The 16,393-nt window shown below is 40.0% G+C and overlaps 1 protein-coding gene across 3 annotated transcripts in view; it reads left to right on the top strand.

Annotated features, from left to right (window-relative positions):
- Positions 1 to 4,137: 4,137 nt before the first annotated feature.
- The window catches only part of SYT1 (synaptotagmin 1), a 507,893-nt gene continuing 495,637 nt past the window's right edge, over positions 4,138 to 16,393 (top strand). For all 3 annotated transcript variants that reach the window (XM_084617798.1, XM_084617797.1, XM_084617796.1), the window contains exon 1: positions 4,138 to 4,426. The gene's annotated coding sequence lies outside the window, so the exon portion shown is untranslated. The remainder of the gene's footprint in view (positions 4,427 to 16,393) is intronic.

Genomic DNA, 16,393 nt, shown 5'->3' with positions numbered 1-16,393 from the left:
TCCTTATAGCAGTAGCATGTCTGCGGCTGCACACCAGAGCAACTGTTTGCCTCCCTTGCCTTCTGGTATGCGTGCTGCAGCTCCTTGATTTTCAAGCGGCACTGTTGTATGTCCTTGTTGTAGCCCTTCTCCCCCATGTCCCAAGTAATCTGGCCATAGATGTTGACCTTTTTATGGCTGTATTGGAGCTGTGACTGCACAGCCTCCTCTCCCCACAAGGCCAGGAGGCCCACCACCTCCTGTGGACTCCAGGGAGGAGCACGTTTGCTGCATGGAGCCAGCATGGTCAGCTGGGTGGTTGCTATGTGAACTCTTCATGCCAAACAAACAAGAAAGGGAATTTAAAATTGGCAGGGCTTTAAAAGAGGAGGGACGTGTTCCTGTGTACCTGGCCTCCAGGCAGTGGAGTTCAAAACCGTGGTCAGAGCAGTCATGGTGGGGCATTGTGGGACACCACCTGGATGCCACTAAAGTTGACATAAGTAACTCAGTGTCTATGCTGACACTGCATCGACCTAACTACATTGAACTAAGTGCTACTCCTCTTGCGGAGGTGGAGTTTTTAGGTCAGCAGGCAAGTTAAATCGGTGGGAGGAACATTGTAATGTAAATGCTTACACAGTTAGGTTGACATAAGCTGCCTTGTGTCGACCTAACTCTGTAGTGTAGACTGGGCCTGAGTCACAGAGGGGCTGACTTAGAAAGGGAATCCTGTGGTAATATAGGCCCAGAGGCAGGGCCCCAATGGCTGGTTTGAGAGTGCTGTGGGCTGATATATGACAAATTCTGTTATTCTTGAATCAGCTCAATGACGTGTCATTCCTGTATCATCTCTTTATATACTGTAAAACTTGTAAGAGCTTTATTCATGTCATGACCTGAGCATGTGTTTTTGGTTTCATTTGCTCCCAGCACTCTTAGGCTCTTTCCCATTTTGTGGAACTGGTTGGTCTCCCTTTTTCTGTCTTTCCACCACCATTTTATAGTGGACCTCTATGGTCCATATTTACTTTCCTTTCCCCCCTCTTCTTCCCAGTCATCACTTACAGAGAACAGAAGCATAAAAATGAGAGAGAAAAAACACTGTGATTGTCTCCTATTTTTATTTAATTTTTGAGACAGGCCATGATTTTCAGCTTCTTCTCTGATGCCCATTGTAGCTCCTTCCATTCCAAAGTCTCTGTATTGTGACAGTTCTCGTTGCTGAGAGAGCATTTAGAATAGACTATGACCAAGAGATACAAGGTTAAATATGGGTCTGGTCCTGCAGCCTATTGAGGCGGGATCTCCCATGTAATAACTGCATGGTTGGGCCCCGCTTAATGTCCTTTTAAAAAATGAAAAGTTAATCTAATGTTTTAGAAGTCTTGTTGGCCCTGCCTGGGTGCATTTATTCAGGAGGTAACCACAATGCAGATCATTGTGCTTCATGAATGCAGTGGGAAGGACTAACTCGCCCTTCTGGTCAGATTGGACATTCCTCCATGGATCCTGAGTAAGGCTACGAGTTGGTCATGGACTCTGTGATTTTATGTGACCACCGCTACTTGAGCCCTGGATGGCAGGGGCTCTGGCTGTCAGCCCTGGGTGGCAAGGACTTGGTCTGTCAGCCCCACATTGCGAGGACTGGGTTCCCGTGATTTATTGTTTATTGCCCACATCCTGTCCATGATTTTTACGCTCCAGGATTGTTGCAAGACTTGACTTTTCTCATGACTGTAAGAATTCCTTCGGAATTTTGTTGCAATTGGTTGCACTGTTTATGGCTAGACACTCACCCTCCTTCCCCTGAGAGGCAGTGGGTAGATATTCAGTAGGGGAGTGAAGTTTGCTTACAGTAAGGGAGGCATCACCCCATAGGCTAAATAATGTTTTGTTTGTATAATGTAAAAAAGTCATAGGCTCTTTCAACTGGGCTAGAAGGAGAGCATGATGCAAATTCCCCTCACCATCACATACACACACCCAGCCCCTACCAAATATGTCATTGCCTTAAACCAGGCAGACTTCCTGTGGAGTGCCTCTAAGATAGGGAAGGGGAGCTATACAGCTCTCGTGCTGCCTTCTCTAGATGTGTTAACTTCTGTTCCTTTCTTCCTGCATTATGGGAGGGGTGCATTGGGCTTAAATTATATAAACAAAACACTGCTCAGCCATGTAGGACCTGATGCTGCATTCCTTGTGCACACAAAACTCCCATTGACTTCATTGTGCATGTGTGGGTGTGCCAAGGATGCAGTATTCGGTCCGTAAAATTATTGGCACCGAGATAGCTTTCTTTTAGCTCACTAAATAAATGACATATAGAAAGTTGTTGGGGTCTTTGGATCTGGGGACAGAACAGCAGTTTTTATGGACACACTGGAAGTTGGTGTGTGATTTTTGGGTCTGAAATCTGTCAATTACCACATTTCCCCAAGAGCATAGCTAGATCTCTTGGGCTAAATTTTAATGGTTCCTCCATGGTGCATTAGATGGGTGCAAATAGCCCCTTCCTTTACCCTCCCTCCCCCCTTCCCACCATCATGGCCTAACACACCTCTACAAGAAGCAGTCACACTTTGGCTACTAGAACTGGGGAGTACAAAGGGGAGTTGTCTAGGACTGATAGGACAAAAGGGTGTGTATTTGAACTGAACAGGGGCAGTGTCATAGCCTTCCCCTGGAAAACACCACTAGGGAAGTGTTGGGTATGGAAAAGCAGACTATACTTTTTTTTCCTGAAGGTGTACTAAGACTCACTGCTCACTGTACTTCCAAAGGCAGCTGGGGAAGAATGACTTCCAGAGTTGTCATGCCCTCGTCCACTACCGCTAGTGTGTGACCCCTCCTTTCCCCTTCCCCCAAAGCTAGATACCATAATCTACACCTTATACGTTAATACATCTTTCATTAAGCATGCTAAATAAAAACAGGCACATAGTTATGGACTATATTGCCATTTATTAAGGCTTTTATATAACAATTGTAATCCTGTTAGTCTGTACTGGCCGAACTGTGGTGTATAAAGTGTAGATTAGGATTCACCTTTGCACCTGGAGTGGTACCTTTGACCAATGAAAGGGAAAGATTAACGTGACATTATTATTTATAGAATTTAACATTTTCCATTTGGCAATTCTGAGAAACTTTGACACCCTGTGATTTACATGCAGTAATAATGTAATTTAGGCAGGAAAGAACCTTATTCCTTTTATATCCATTATTTATATTTTGAACAGCTAAATTTACATCTAGAACTGCCTCCATTTCCCTTTGGAACTTCTGAGTAGCACTTTATGTTCTATTAAACATTAGACAGAGGACAGGTCTAATTAAAAGTTAAAGAAATGTGCTTCTGTTAATTGAATTTGTGGTACAGTTACATTTTGCAGACCCATGTTAATCAAAGCTCCAGTTCAGAGTGGACGGAGCTGGGGAATTAAGTTGACTGTTATTTTTCCTCACCTGAAAACGCCAATAAAATCTGCTCTGTAAAAAGCAAAAGAACTCAATTATGGCGAATTTTATTTGCATTTATTTGATTAGATGTTACTGCACAGGAACTCCTCACCGCTGTCGGGTTGGAAAGCGCCCACCCAGAAGGCAATTAAAAAAAAAAAGTATGAAAAAGGGGCCAGAGAAATGAACAAGTTCACCAGCTCAGTTGGCTGCTGGAAAGCAGCCGCCGCCTCCTGGGCTCGGTTTCTGATTCAGCATCTTTGCTCTTTTACTTGCACTAGTGCCCGTGGTTCCTGCTCACCTCTGTGCCCCATCCCCCATCTCCTGCTTCTCCCTTACTGTGCCCCTCTTTGGGGTGGGTCCTGCCATACGATGAATTGCCTGAAGTCCCAGGGGGCGGGGCGACTCTCTTTCCAGCGCGCGGCTTGCGGCACTGCTTGGGGGGTCCTCACTTCGCCGGCCCAGAGCACGGGTTCGATGTCCTTGATTGTCATTCGCAGGGAACTCCCGGCCCCCTGCCCGCTGGGGGGGACAGAGACTAACAGATCTCTTGGATGGGCGATGCCGGCTGAGCGGGTCCGCCTATTATTGGCGCAGCCTGATTGGATAGCGCAGGCAGAGCCCCCCCCCGCCTCTCGGCCAATCAGGCAGCCCGGGCTGCGGGAGGATGGGCTGCCTCTCACTGGAGGGATTCCTGGAGAAGCTGCAGTGTGGTGATGCTCGGCAAGCTGCACGGCCCCCAGTGTCTCTCCTCCTCCTCCGCCCAGCCAGCAGCTGAAACTTGACACCCAACACAAAGCGAGCCCCACTGAGAGCAGGGGGCTATACAAACCTGCCGGTGGATGTGGGAAGGCTGCCACACACACACACCTTTTTGTACTGCCGTCTCCTCCCATGAGAGGCAGAGAGAGCGTGTGTGGCTCCTACTAGACAAGGAGGCGAGAGCACTGAAGGGCAAACCGACTCCTCCTGCCCTGGTTGCCAGGTAAGGCAGTGGTGTTAGTGCTTCTGCTGGATCTGTCTGCAATGTTTGCTGTCTTGCAGTGACTTGGATTTTGTGGTTACCGGGGGGGGGGATGAAGAGATGCACAGAGAAAGAGAGAGGGAGACCCAGGTGGTCTATTGTGTGGGCGGTGATGAGCGCGCACATGTTCCTGTTAACAGATGCTGGAAAACAGTTTGGCCGGTGTCTCCGGATTTGAACGCTGGGTTGAATTCTGGATTGGCAATCCCCACCCACCCAGTGTTCTCCCTTCTCGGAGAAGGCTGCTTTCCAGTCAACTGGAAGGTGGCATGGGACGAAATGGGAGGGGTGGGATTCTGCAGGCGAAAGGAAACTGAAGGTAAAAAAACCCTGAACCTAAAGCAATCAAACTGCTTACAAGCGAGTAATCAAATCCTCGAGCTCTAGCTGTGGGAGAGGAAAAGCAGCTTGACTTTACTCGTCTTCCAAGTGGATCTGTCTTTCACTTGACTTATTCAGCTGGAAATAGATACATTTAATCGTTGGTTTTAAGCGTCAATCACCTGACTTCTCATTTCTTCTTTGACCCCCTCTTGCATGATTGTTTGACACTGAAAAAGAGTTTCAATACCAAAAAACTTGCAATCTCAGTTAACAAAATACAGAAGGATTCGTTTCCAAGATTTGCTTGCAATCTTTGGACAGATAGTGTTCTTATGAAGACTTGTTGTTTGAAACACTGGTGTTGTTCTCAAAGCACTGTTCCCTGGAGGATCTGCTTTTCTGGTGGTAGAGGACTAAATTAATCCTCTTTGTATTGAAGTTTTAAAAAAACAAACAAACCCTTAATTAAATACCATGACACTTGCTTCCCTTTCTTAGAAAAAGCTGACAAATTAATTTTCTTTAGATTTTTCGTATAATTACATCTTTCTACCTTCTCTTTTCCTCCTCTTTATACTCCTCTTTTGCCTTGTTTTCTAATATGTTACAGTCTGTATATTGTGGCACAGAGGGTGCTAATATGGGTTCAAAACTGTGTTTAAAAGTTAAATGTGTGTTGGTTTAGGCACCTATCATGTTACAAAAAGTTTAGGGAGTATAGTCAAAAAGTGGCACAAATATTTAATAATTTTTTCACAGAAAATGGTGCTTCTTTTTTGTTTTAAGTCTGTTAAAATGAAGACCTCAAACAACTACAAGCTTCTAGCCCTGAGCAGAGTAAGTAAATTAAATGTACTCATTGGAATGAGCCTTTATGGCAGTTTTAACAATGTGTAATTCAATCATCACTGATACAAGCTGCCTTTTACTATTATTCATCAGACCCAGCTGAGTGATTTCTGTCAGCTGGGAAGTGGTAGAGAGCAATCTCTAGGTAAATGTAACTGGAAAGCTTTCCAAGTGGAGTCCTAAATGAGCACAGAAAAGCACTTGGCCACAATCTGCAGACAGATGTTAGTATCCAAATAAATCTTTTCCTTTGATTGTCAGGGGGGAAGTCAAGTCTTATTTTTCTTAATATCTATTTGAGAGTGAAGAAGAGGGATCTCTGTGCTTAGATGACTATGACCTTGTACGGTTAATGTAAAATGCAGTATTTAAATAGTATTTCCCTATCTTTCAAATTCTGTATTTTCTATACAAAGGTCAGTACAGTAATTTTAGACACTCGTGTGTTGTCGCCTGCAACCAGACCCTCATTCTGTCAACTACATATTGACCGTCTGAACAGATATCCTACTTTGCCATCCATGTTTCATGTTCATCTTTCTTATGCATTTTAAAAAGCACTTTTTCATCTGTAAGAGTTATTTCTTCTTCAAAACTAGACACTACCAGCAGTTGTAGACCTGAGAGGAGACTTTCTCCCTTGTGGAGTGGCATCCAGAATTACATAAATGTAATTATTTTAGGGGTGATCTCATACCAATATTTAAAAACACAATACTTATAACCTTCCTGCTCTTTTAAGAAATGATAGATTTGGCTACAATGACAAATGGGCGATAAATTAATTTGCCTTTTAGTATGGTGTATGTATGTAGAAATTAATAAGCATTAGTCATGATAAAATGGACAGATGGGAAAAGTATAGGAAAATTCCTTTATATTCCTTCCTGATATGGTCAGAATAGTATTTTCTTGTCTTTGTTGGAAAAAAATAAAACTTGACCTGGCTTTATGTCTGTGAGACATTTTTTCTCTCCAAGTTTTTGCAGTTGAGGTTCTATTAGTAGTGTCCAAAGGGAAGATGCCTCAATATGGTATGTTACTTGACTTGTGATGTAGTTGCTCAAAATTTGAATACATACTGTTCATAGATTGAAAAGTATGTAGCTTGAAAACTATATAGCTTAAAAACATAGTGCAGACAGTGTGAGTGAAAAGAGATAATTTTAAAAAGAACCACAGGGCAGAGGATAATGACATACTGTAGGAAATTATCGCACTACTGCACTTGCAAAAGCATGAAATGTCCTAGTGTAGCCATTTCATACAAACCCAATTTTCCCTCACATTAAGAGTGCCTAAGTGAGCCTTATTAATGTTTGATGCAAAAGATGCTAAATCTATTTTCAAGTCTTTATGCTGGAATTTTAAGCATTAGCCCATAGATCAACAGTAGTTGTTTGCTTTTCTATGCATACGTATAAAAATAGTTGTTTACAATGTATAACATTGTGTAAATGAAATATAGGAAACTCCATATGAGATCATGCCAATTCATCCTGCCAATAAATCATGGCTACAGAATAATATTTGGTTTATAATACAAAAATGTATTGTGCCTTATTCTTAATGTAAACCAAATATCTGGAAAACACTTACTGTTTTAGATTGGCTTGATAGTTTTATGGATGTAAGAGACCTGGAAAAAAAAATCTGTATTTGTCCAATTACCATAAAGAAACTATAAACATAAACTCAGGGTTTTTTTTCATGATCTTTTGACAGGTTCACAATTGGTATATTATATATATTATAGCGAGGGTCTTAACACAAGTTTTTCGAGCCATTCACCCTTCTGGAAATCAAAGTTAATTGATGATGCCTCAGGTGAAACAGCAGCTCTTATTTGTCATACTGTGTCTTGTCTATACAACAGTATATAGGATGTTACAGTTTAGGAGAGCCTGGTATATAGAATGGTAAAGATGATAGTGCATCCTTATGACATTACCTGTTGTGTGAGAGACATCAAACTTCACAATAATATTGTAAAGGGCAAGCAAAGATTTCCCAATGTTCTCAAATAAAAACATGGAAGCATCATTATTTATAGATTCCATGTTCTTCTCAAATCTGCTTATGCAGCGTATCTCCATATTCAATTTTACAAAGAAAAATATCTGATCACTTTTTGGGTTACTTTGATCCTCTACAGGATATGTTTGTTTTAAACATTATTCTGTATCTTGGAAGAGCTTAATTAGAAATACACATAAGGGAAGCTTGCTAGCCAACTATAAATTTGTATTTACCAGTGACATTTACAAAATATACTTCAGGTTAAAATAAAAGCATTTGTCAAACTGAATAAACAAATCATTATGTTAACAAATATTTTCAGAATCTTTATGTATGAAAGTCCTCTTCGCTACATTGGCTTTACTCATTTGTGATACACTCCAATCAAAGAGAGAGGATTACAAAATGCTGGACATAATATTGTATCTTTTACAAAAAATAACAGAGTAGTGGGGAGTTCAACACTAAAAAGAAGACATCTGTATAGGTTTTAGTGGTTCTTTGGATGAAAGACTAAGAACAGCTAGAGACAATGCTAATATGCTGTCTGTCTAAATCTTTCTCTTTACTCAGGATTTATGTGGATTTGAAGAGAGGTTGTTTATATAAACAATGAGCGAAAAACTTGCCCAGTCAAACAAAATGGAAATCTACAATTAGACATTTTTGTTCTAAAGAAGAACGTATTTTTGTATGCAAGACTTTTGATTGATAGTATGAGACCGGCTGTGATAAAACTGTTTTCTAATACTTTTATCAGCTGTTGCTATCAAAATGTTTTTTATATTAAGCTCTTATTTATTCAAGGGATTTAATGAGTAGGCTATTGTCAGTTTTATGGATTTTCAGTTTTTTGGTTTATTAAAAATCCTTACCAAAGAGTTTAGTATTTTCTTAATTTGTATTTATTTGTCTTTGGGAACTCCCCCAAAACTGATTGCATTTAATATCTCCTTTTCTTTCTAGAGGGAGTGGAGCCTCCCTCTTTAAGATTCTGAAACATTTGCTATGTCAAGATATCACTTTCTCTTTCAGCCAATTAGCTATTACCTAATATAAGTATTAATGTTAAGCAGTGGTTAATTGTAACATTTAATATAAAATCTCTTAGTTAACTGCGATTTAAAAATAATTATGATTACTTAACTATCTGAAGGGTAAATTTCTAATGACTCTTCAAGATATATAGGTAAGCACAATTTTATTGTGGTGTGCCTACATAGAACTGGTGATGCATTTTGTCTGTTCACTGCTGATTTAACAGAGTTTGTTATAATGCTGTTTACCTATTCTGTTTGACACTTTTTGTCTGAAGAAATGATTTTATTGCAGTGAGGGTGAAATTCAATTCCCCAGTGTAATGTGGGGGAGGTAGGGAGACATAATCTACCACTATCCAACCTGAATCCAAGCCATAAATCTGCAGCAAAGAACCTCATCCCTGTCACTTGGTGGCTGACCCTTTAAGGGGTGATAGGTCCAGTCCCAACCTGTGATGCAGTTTGTGACACACTTAGCTCACCTCCCCAGGTGTTTTTTGTTTTGTTTTGTTTTGTTTTTTAAAGCAAAGCTCATGACAAGCAGGTCATATGGCTAAAATCAAGCCTTCTGGGGTGGCTACAAAAACAGAAGCCTCTACACAGTGGATGGATCTTGTAGGTCTGTAATATGCTTACATCCAACAACACTCCTCATGCCAGGCTTTGAAAGGCCAGTTTGGATACCCCTTCTTTAGTATGCAGACTCATCCCAAAAAGCTGCTACATCAAGGGTCCTCTTCTAAACAAACCCAATGGCGATCTTGTGTTATGTGGATGGCATTGTCCCGGAACTCTGAACCAAAAGGAATTTCATTTTGCAGGCATTACCTTGCTCCAGGGTAACTTTATCTTGTATGCATCACCTTCCAGACCCTCTGTGTTTGGAAATAATATTTACATACACCATGCCATAGATTGTTGCCACTGTTTATAAGTGAGTGCTTTTCATTTTCAATAAACTGTCTTAGTGAATTGGCAAGAAAGGATGGTTGGAAGGGGCTCTTCTCCTCTGGGTGTGTCACTGAGTTGTAGAAGATGGGAAATTAGGTGGCTCAGGCCTAATTGAAAAGATGCTTATTGGGGTGGGTGAAACAAAATCAATCTTGTAGATTTCTTGTGCCTGAAATTAAAAAAAATATATTTCTATTTGAAGGGTCCAAGTTTTTAACTAAACATACATTTGGTAAGCACAGGAACAAAGCTATTGCTTTTGGTATAAATCTACAAATTGATCACCTTTTTATTCTCTTACACTTGCACTTTACCATAGCTGTTTCCTGTTTAATAATAATCAGGGTACACATCATGAATTTGTTTCTCACTTTGATCTTTCTGAGTACCTGATGGTTAAAGCAGAGAGACAAGGGGAACATGTTCAAGTGACCTTGGCAGAGGTCAAGTACATCTTCATGTTATACTAGAATTGCTTAAAGCTATGAGCAATCTGATGTGTATTACTTTTATTTTTATAAACAGTTGCAAAATGGGATTGGAATGAGGTTTTATATATTAATGTGTATTAAAATTTAGTACCATTTAAACATGTTGGGATAAGTGCTAAAACAGAAGCACTCCAAGAAAAATCAGCTGGGACAAAATAAGCTTGCAGGCATCTAATCTAACTCTATGCACTGTTGCATTTGTTGTTTTCAAAATTTATATCCACTTTTACTGACCTTGACAATGACTTACAATTTATTTTAATACATGATCTTCAAAGGTTGAATTTACCACTTGTACATTAATTAAGATAACTGTTAGCTGGTTACACATGAAAATTAATTTACTCTTTATAAATGTGGACAGAAATCCTGTATCTTTAAAGGTAAATAAGGCCTAGAACCGTCTATGAAAATCAGCAGTGTCTAAGAAAATAGTGGCACTAAATATTTCTAGCTCGCAATCGGGCAGCTACAAGAAGTTGGAATCTTAAATTGATCACTGTTTACTCAAATGTCAGCTGGCTTCCAAAGCAATAAACTGCCAAGTGTTTACTAAAGGTGATGAATCAGATTCCTGGAGGAATAATTGAGACTGTCTACTCTGACTGTTCTTGAAGGATTCAAACCTATCCCTAAAGCCAAAATTTATTTCTGCCTTTCTGACTAACTTGTGGACCTCTTTATCCATCAATTGGATTCTAAAATGCATGTATCACATCTTGGCGAGATGAAAGATAATCAGTGCTAGCATAATGAAACACGACGGTGCCCCTCCAGTTAAGGCTCTATTGGAATTCCCTTTTTAAAATATCAACATGAGTTTTGCGTAGCATATAACTAATCAATTTGCATTTTTATTAGGCTGAAATTTGGCTCTAAGCAATGGCTTTTTTTATTCAAATAATTTTTTGGTTTTTAAAAAGACATAAAACAGTTCAGCAGTCTTAAGGGCTCATTTCAGAGCTACCAGGGCAAATTCTTTGCTGTAAATTGACTCAACTTACTTGCACACTATGTGGTGCTCTCCCTCTCACACCGCAGTTTCACTACAGTGGATACCTTCCTGAGATGAACTAAAGCCATCTCCTCTGAGGAACTCCTTGTGTACAATTTGCAGTGTGTTAGCCTTGTAGGTTCTCAAGCAGATGAAAGAGTGTAAAGTTAAGGAGATCTGTTGCTGATGCACTAGAGTAGAAGGAAGGGCTCAACATGAGTATGTAGAAAGTAGTGAGCCTTGTTGAAGGTAGAACTTTTTGTGTGATAGTGTAAAAGGTTGTGCACGTTTGTTCCCTCCACTAGACCAAACATTTTCTACCACACAGGTGGTTCTGAGGATAAATTATTGTGCTCAGATACTACAATGATGGGGCAATACAAGTATCTAGAAACAAGTGGGCATGCAAAATGTTGGGTGTAACTAGGGAAGGACTGGACAAAAGCCATGATACTACTAGGGCTGTATAAATGAAGTTGCTTTAAGCAGGCTTAGTGGTAATTATGCTGTTCAAATTCTCAGTACAATTTCTGGGACAGCTATGACGCCAATAATGTTAAAATTCTAACACAACTCAAATGTTTCCATTGAAATATCCTTAAGGGTCAGATTTAAGCTGTTTAGGCAAGGGCATTTTAATTTAAAACTGTTGTTCCATCTTCAGTCTGATTGTGCTTTTGTGTCTTCATGAGGCTATTGCACATATGATTGGACTGCCCACTTTACCATCTGAAAGTATAATGGGGCTTGGTGAAGTTAAAGATAATGGGCTATGTTCAGTCCCTCCCTATGTGGGTGTATAAGGAGTGGGGGAAACGTGTACAGTATTCAAGAGTAGCTGCAAAAATCTGTGCCTATGGTGTTGGGGTAAATGATGTATGTCCTAACACTATCTGCCAGAGTGAGAATGTTGCTACAACGGGGCTAACAACATGAAATAAGCAAATTCACCGCAAGGTCAGCCAGAATCCTGGGAAATGTGTACATAGCCATTTACAATAAGTGCAAGCTGCCAGCAATAGCAGCAAGTGAGTTGCTCAGAGGACCAGGTAAAGTAGCAAGCACCCTGTAGCGCATACAGGCAGCCTTGAAATGGAAGCCTGCACTGATGGAAGGTTTCTTGTTGCAAAACCGGTTGCTGTCCCATATTGCGTTGCGTTTGTGCAGGACTTGGTGCTTTGTGGCAACTCAGCTCTGAACATCCTTGCTTTTGTGCATTTAAGTCACATCTTTCTTTTTCTTTTCTTTTTTTTTTTTTAAAGCATAGTTCTATAAAATGTAATTTCCTTTCACAGGAGAAGTTTAATTCCATCTTCTAAATTTTAATTTAGATTTCAAAGCACCAGTGAATAAGCCACGTGCATGATGAAGAAAGTTGCACAAAACAAATCATCCACTGTCAATCATAATTTAGAAACACGGGTCTAAAAGCCTTAACCGGATATTACTTTTCTTTATATCCCATCTCTTGTTCTGCTTTCAAGGGCGCAACAAATGATTGAGAAGATCGGTTTGAAAATGCACTCCCAGTTGTTTGACAAACATTATAAAATATAGTGGGCAAATGCATGAAAAGGAGAAGTAGGAGAGGATGGTACTTAAATTGTCCTCGTCCTCATATTAAAACTATGTGAGTTTATAATGGTGGGTTGCAATCAGTGGCAGTAGTTTCAGAAAGTAAAAATATTCCATATCAGGAAGAGGCAGCATTTATGCCGATTGTAAACCTTTCAGAACAGGGACCATCATTTTAGTTGTGTTCATATAGTGCCTAGCACATTGGGACCCTGATCCCTGACTGGGGACTCTACCTGTTGTCGCAATACAAATATTAATGTACCCATGTGCTCTAAAGGTGCTATCATTTATGGTACCTGCAGATAAATGAACACTTTAAACAGTAGATTGCCATCACCATAACAACCATCTTCATCATTATATTATGGATCCTGATTGTGCTTTATAACTAGTGAACAGCTAGATATACAGGAATTGGTAATAATAAAAGTGATAATGGGGAACAGATACAGTAGGAAATTGGGATACTGGATTTATTAACTACAATTAGAAACTTATCTGTTTGGTTACCCAGTATACCAGCTTCCTAGTATAACCAATAAATCCATTTTCTAGTTTATAAGCAGCACAAGTTTCCCATTATGCCAGTTTCCCAGTATGTTGCTTCACCAGTTTCCAGTGTAATCCCAGTTACTTGTTTGCTTATTTTAAGATAACTAGTATACACATAGTGCCACATTCTCAACTGAGATCTGGCTCCTTTGCACTATAGAGAACACAACGGGGCTGGATTTTGTCTGTAAACGGCCAGCAAGGAATTTAAATAGGCTGTAAATGGCAAGCTGATGAGGTGGCTCCTGCTTCAGCAGCTCCTACGGTCTCTGGTGTTGGAAAGGGAGGGGACATGTCAGGGACATAGCATGTGCCTATCTTCTACTAGCAGAGGATCCATTAGAGGCCGTGCTCTGGCATAAATTAGAGTAGTCCCTAGTTGTCATCAGGGCTGGTGCACTTTTTGTCCTCTTACTGTACGTGCTGCCCACAACCCTGTCTATGTTGGTAGCCGCCTATAAGGTGGTCCCCATAAAAGCAATATCTGACAGCTTCACATCACATTAATAAATGTCCTGTTGAAGTAGGGACTTATAAACCCTCTTTTATGAATGTGGGGGAGGGAAACAGGCACAGAGCGTTGAAGTGATTTATCCAAGGTCATTCTGGAAGTGTGGCAGAGTTAAACCCAGATCTCCTGAGTCCCAGGTCGTGGTCTTAGCCACATCACTGAGGGAAGTAGAAGGCGGCCCACGGCGATAGAGCTAGCACATGAAAGGCTCAGTAGCATTGTAAACTAAATGATTTTTCTTTCAAACTCATTATGCACAATATAATTAAGTGGGTTTTGTTTTTTGTGTGTGTGCGCGTTTTAATAATGGAGGTGTCGAGCTAAGAAATGGTTAAAATAAAAGCAATCATACATTTATTTACTTTGCTGGAGTTTAGATGATGATTGTATTTCCTTAAAGGTTATACGTGCCCCCACCACTGGCAGAGGATGTCATTGCAATATCTTGACAGGATAAGGGAGTAGCTAGTTAAAAATAAACCACATTATTCCGAGCTTAGAGTTTGTGCGCAGTTTTGCCTTATTATAAAGGAATTGATGTGTGGGTATGCTAAATCCCTGCAGAGCTGTCAAGAAAGAACAAACTTTCTATGCTTGAGCAGGATTTTGAATGGTAGTTAAAACTTTACTATTGGCTACTTAGAAAGCTGTAAAGTTAAGAGCTAGTAAAACTTTAAATGAAGACCTAGCACAGTACTTTTGGGGGAAAAAAAATAAAAGTTTTCTTTATGTCCTGAATGTGATGGGGCAATGGTTAAAGATAAAAGGCTAGATTTTTGTCTACCTGTCTACAAGTATTCAATAGGGAAAGGGTGAAAAGAACTCTTCTCCCGTCTTATTGCTCTTGCACAAGGGCTATCAATAACTCTGATTCTTTTTGCTGATACAGACTAACACGGCTACCCCTCTGAAACCTGTGATTCCTGAAGCATTCTCCAATGCACACTGAAGTCCATGGGAAAATTGCTATGGTCTTCATTAAGCTTTGGATCAGGCGCATCATGTTGAAGGAACCAAGGAGTTCCGCACCAACGGTAGTGCCAGAAATATCACAGTGGGTGAGAATGATGAGAGTGGAGCCATGGCTTCTTCTCTCTACAGTCTACAATGTTGGTCTAAGTTTACTAAGCAGTTATGGCTTTTGAGCTATATATACAAAATACCTTAAATGTTTTTTATTATTTGTCTGTAGAAACTTGTTCAGAAGATCTGGGTAGCTTGTGACCCCCTCAAAGTCATGGCATCACAATTCTTTAAATGGGAACAGTATGTGATGTTAAAGCCTCAGGGTGTGAAAACACGTTTTCAGTGTAGTGCTGGAAAATATGCAGGGGAAAAGAACTCTGCTATATAAAGATAAAGGAGAAGCTGACAACGTGGAAAATAAGATATGATGTATATTTTAACTTACGAAGGTTTTTTTAAAAAAAAATCTGAGACTGGCTGTTTCACAGTATTGTATATTGCAGAAAGTATATTTTTACATCAGTTCTAAAGAGGAGTGTTAAGTTAGAACAGTCTAGGAAGAGAAATTCAATACAGCATGTGAAAAATCAGATCACAGCAAAATGGTCGTCCTTGCTGATATCTTTTGGCACTAAAATTTATCACTCATTTCCATCCTCCTTCAAATTAACAGCTAAATGTGATGTATTGGTAGTTGATTTCTGGCTTATAAAGGTTAATTTAACTATATTTAAATGCAAAATAGTGGGTCTACAACTGATTTCTCTATAAGTATGGAAATTCTCATGTATCTGGTTTCTCTCCCTCTCCTACTTTCCCCTCTGTATTTTGATATGCATTCATATGAAAGAGGCCAATTATACTTTGACCGTAGTATAAATAATGCAAAAGTTGTTGCCGCCAGTAGAGAAAAAATTTTTTTTAAAAACCCTGTGCCCAAACACAAGTTCAGATGTTGAGAATGGGATTAAAAGGACCTTTTAAAAAAGTTTTCATTTTCTTTATCACCTGTTAAAATACAGTGAAACACAAGCTTAACAATTTTAGCTTATGCTGTGTCTTTTTTTTTTCTTGGTCTGAGTATTTAATTTGATGATGAAATCCCAGATCATCATCTATGAGAACTGTGCGCTCAAGAGCATCTTCCATGCATTGACCACCTCCTGTGATGCCTCTGTAACATTGCCCTCCTACCTTCTCTAGAGCCTGTGGAAGACAGTGCACCTTCATCAGCAGTCAATGTTGAGAGAGAAATATGTGTCTTCCAGTAAACAATTGTCCTTCTCTGGCCCTGTGGAGAATACCTAGAAAAAATTAATACAACCAGGAACTGTTAGTTTTCGGTGGTTATATATAGCTATTTTCAAGGGTCTGCTGTTTGTCAGAGGGAGTTCTTGATAGCACGACTTCAACAGAACCATGCTGCAGATTACTGGGGGTTGGGGATAGAGCAGGTACAGAGGCCCAGAGCTTCTGTGAAGGTGGTCCTAGCCTCATATAGATCCCATAGTATTTGTATGGCTTCTTGGTGGGGCCTGCAGCCTTTTTTTTTTTTTTTCCCCTCTTCTTCTTCCTTCAAGGAAGCAAAATCCTGACCCTATGGAACAATGTGGACAGTCTCCATGTATAGAGCAAGAGTGACATTTCCTCCCA

Source organism: Lepidochelys olivacea (assembly GCF_965140295.1).
Source record: "Lepidochelys olivacea isolate rLepOli2 genome assembly, chromosome: 1".
NCBI lineage: Eukaryota > Metazoa > Chordata > Testudines > Cheloniidae > Lepidochelys > Lepidochelys olivacea.
This window is presented reverse-complemented; position numbering and strand designations above follow the sequence as displayed.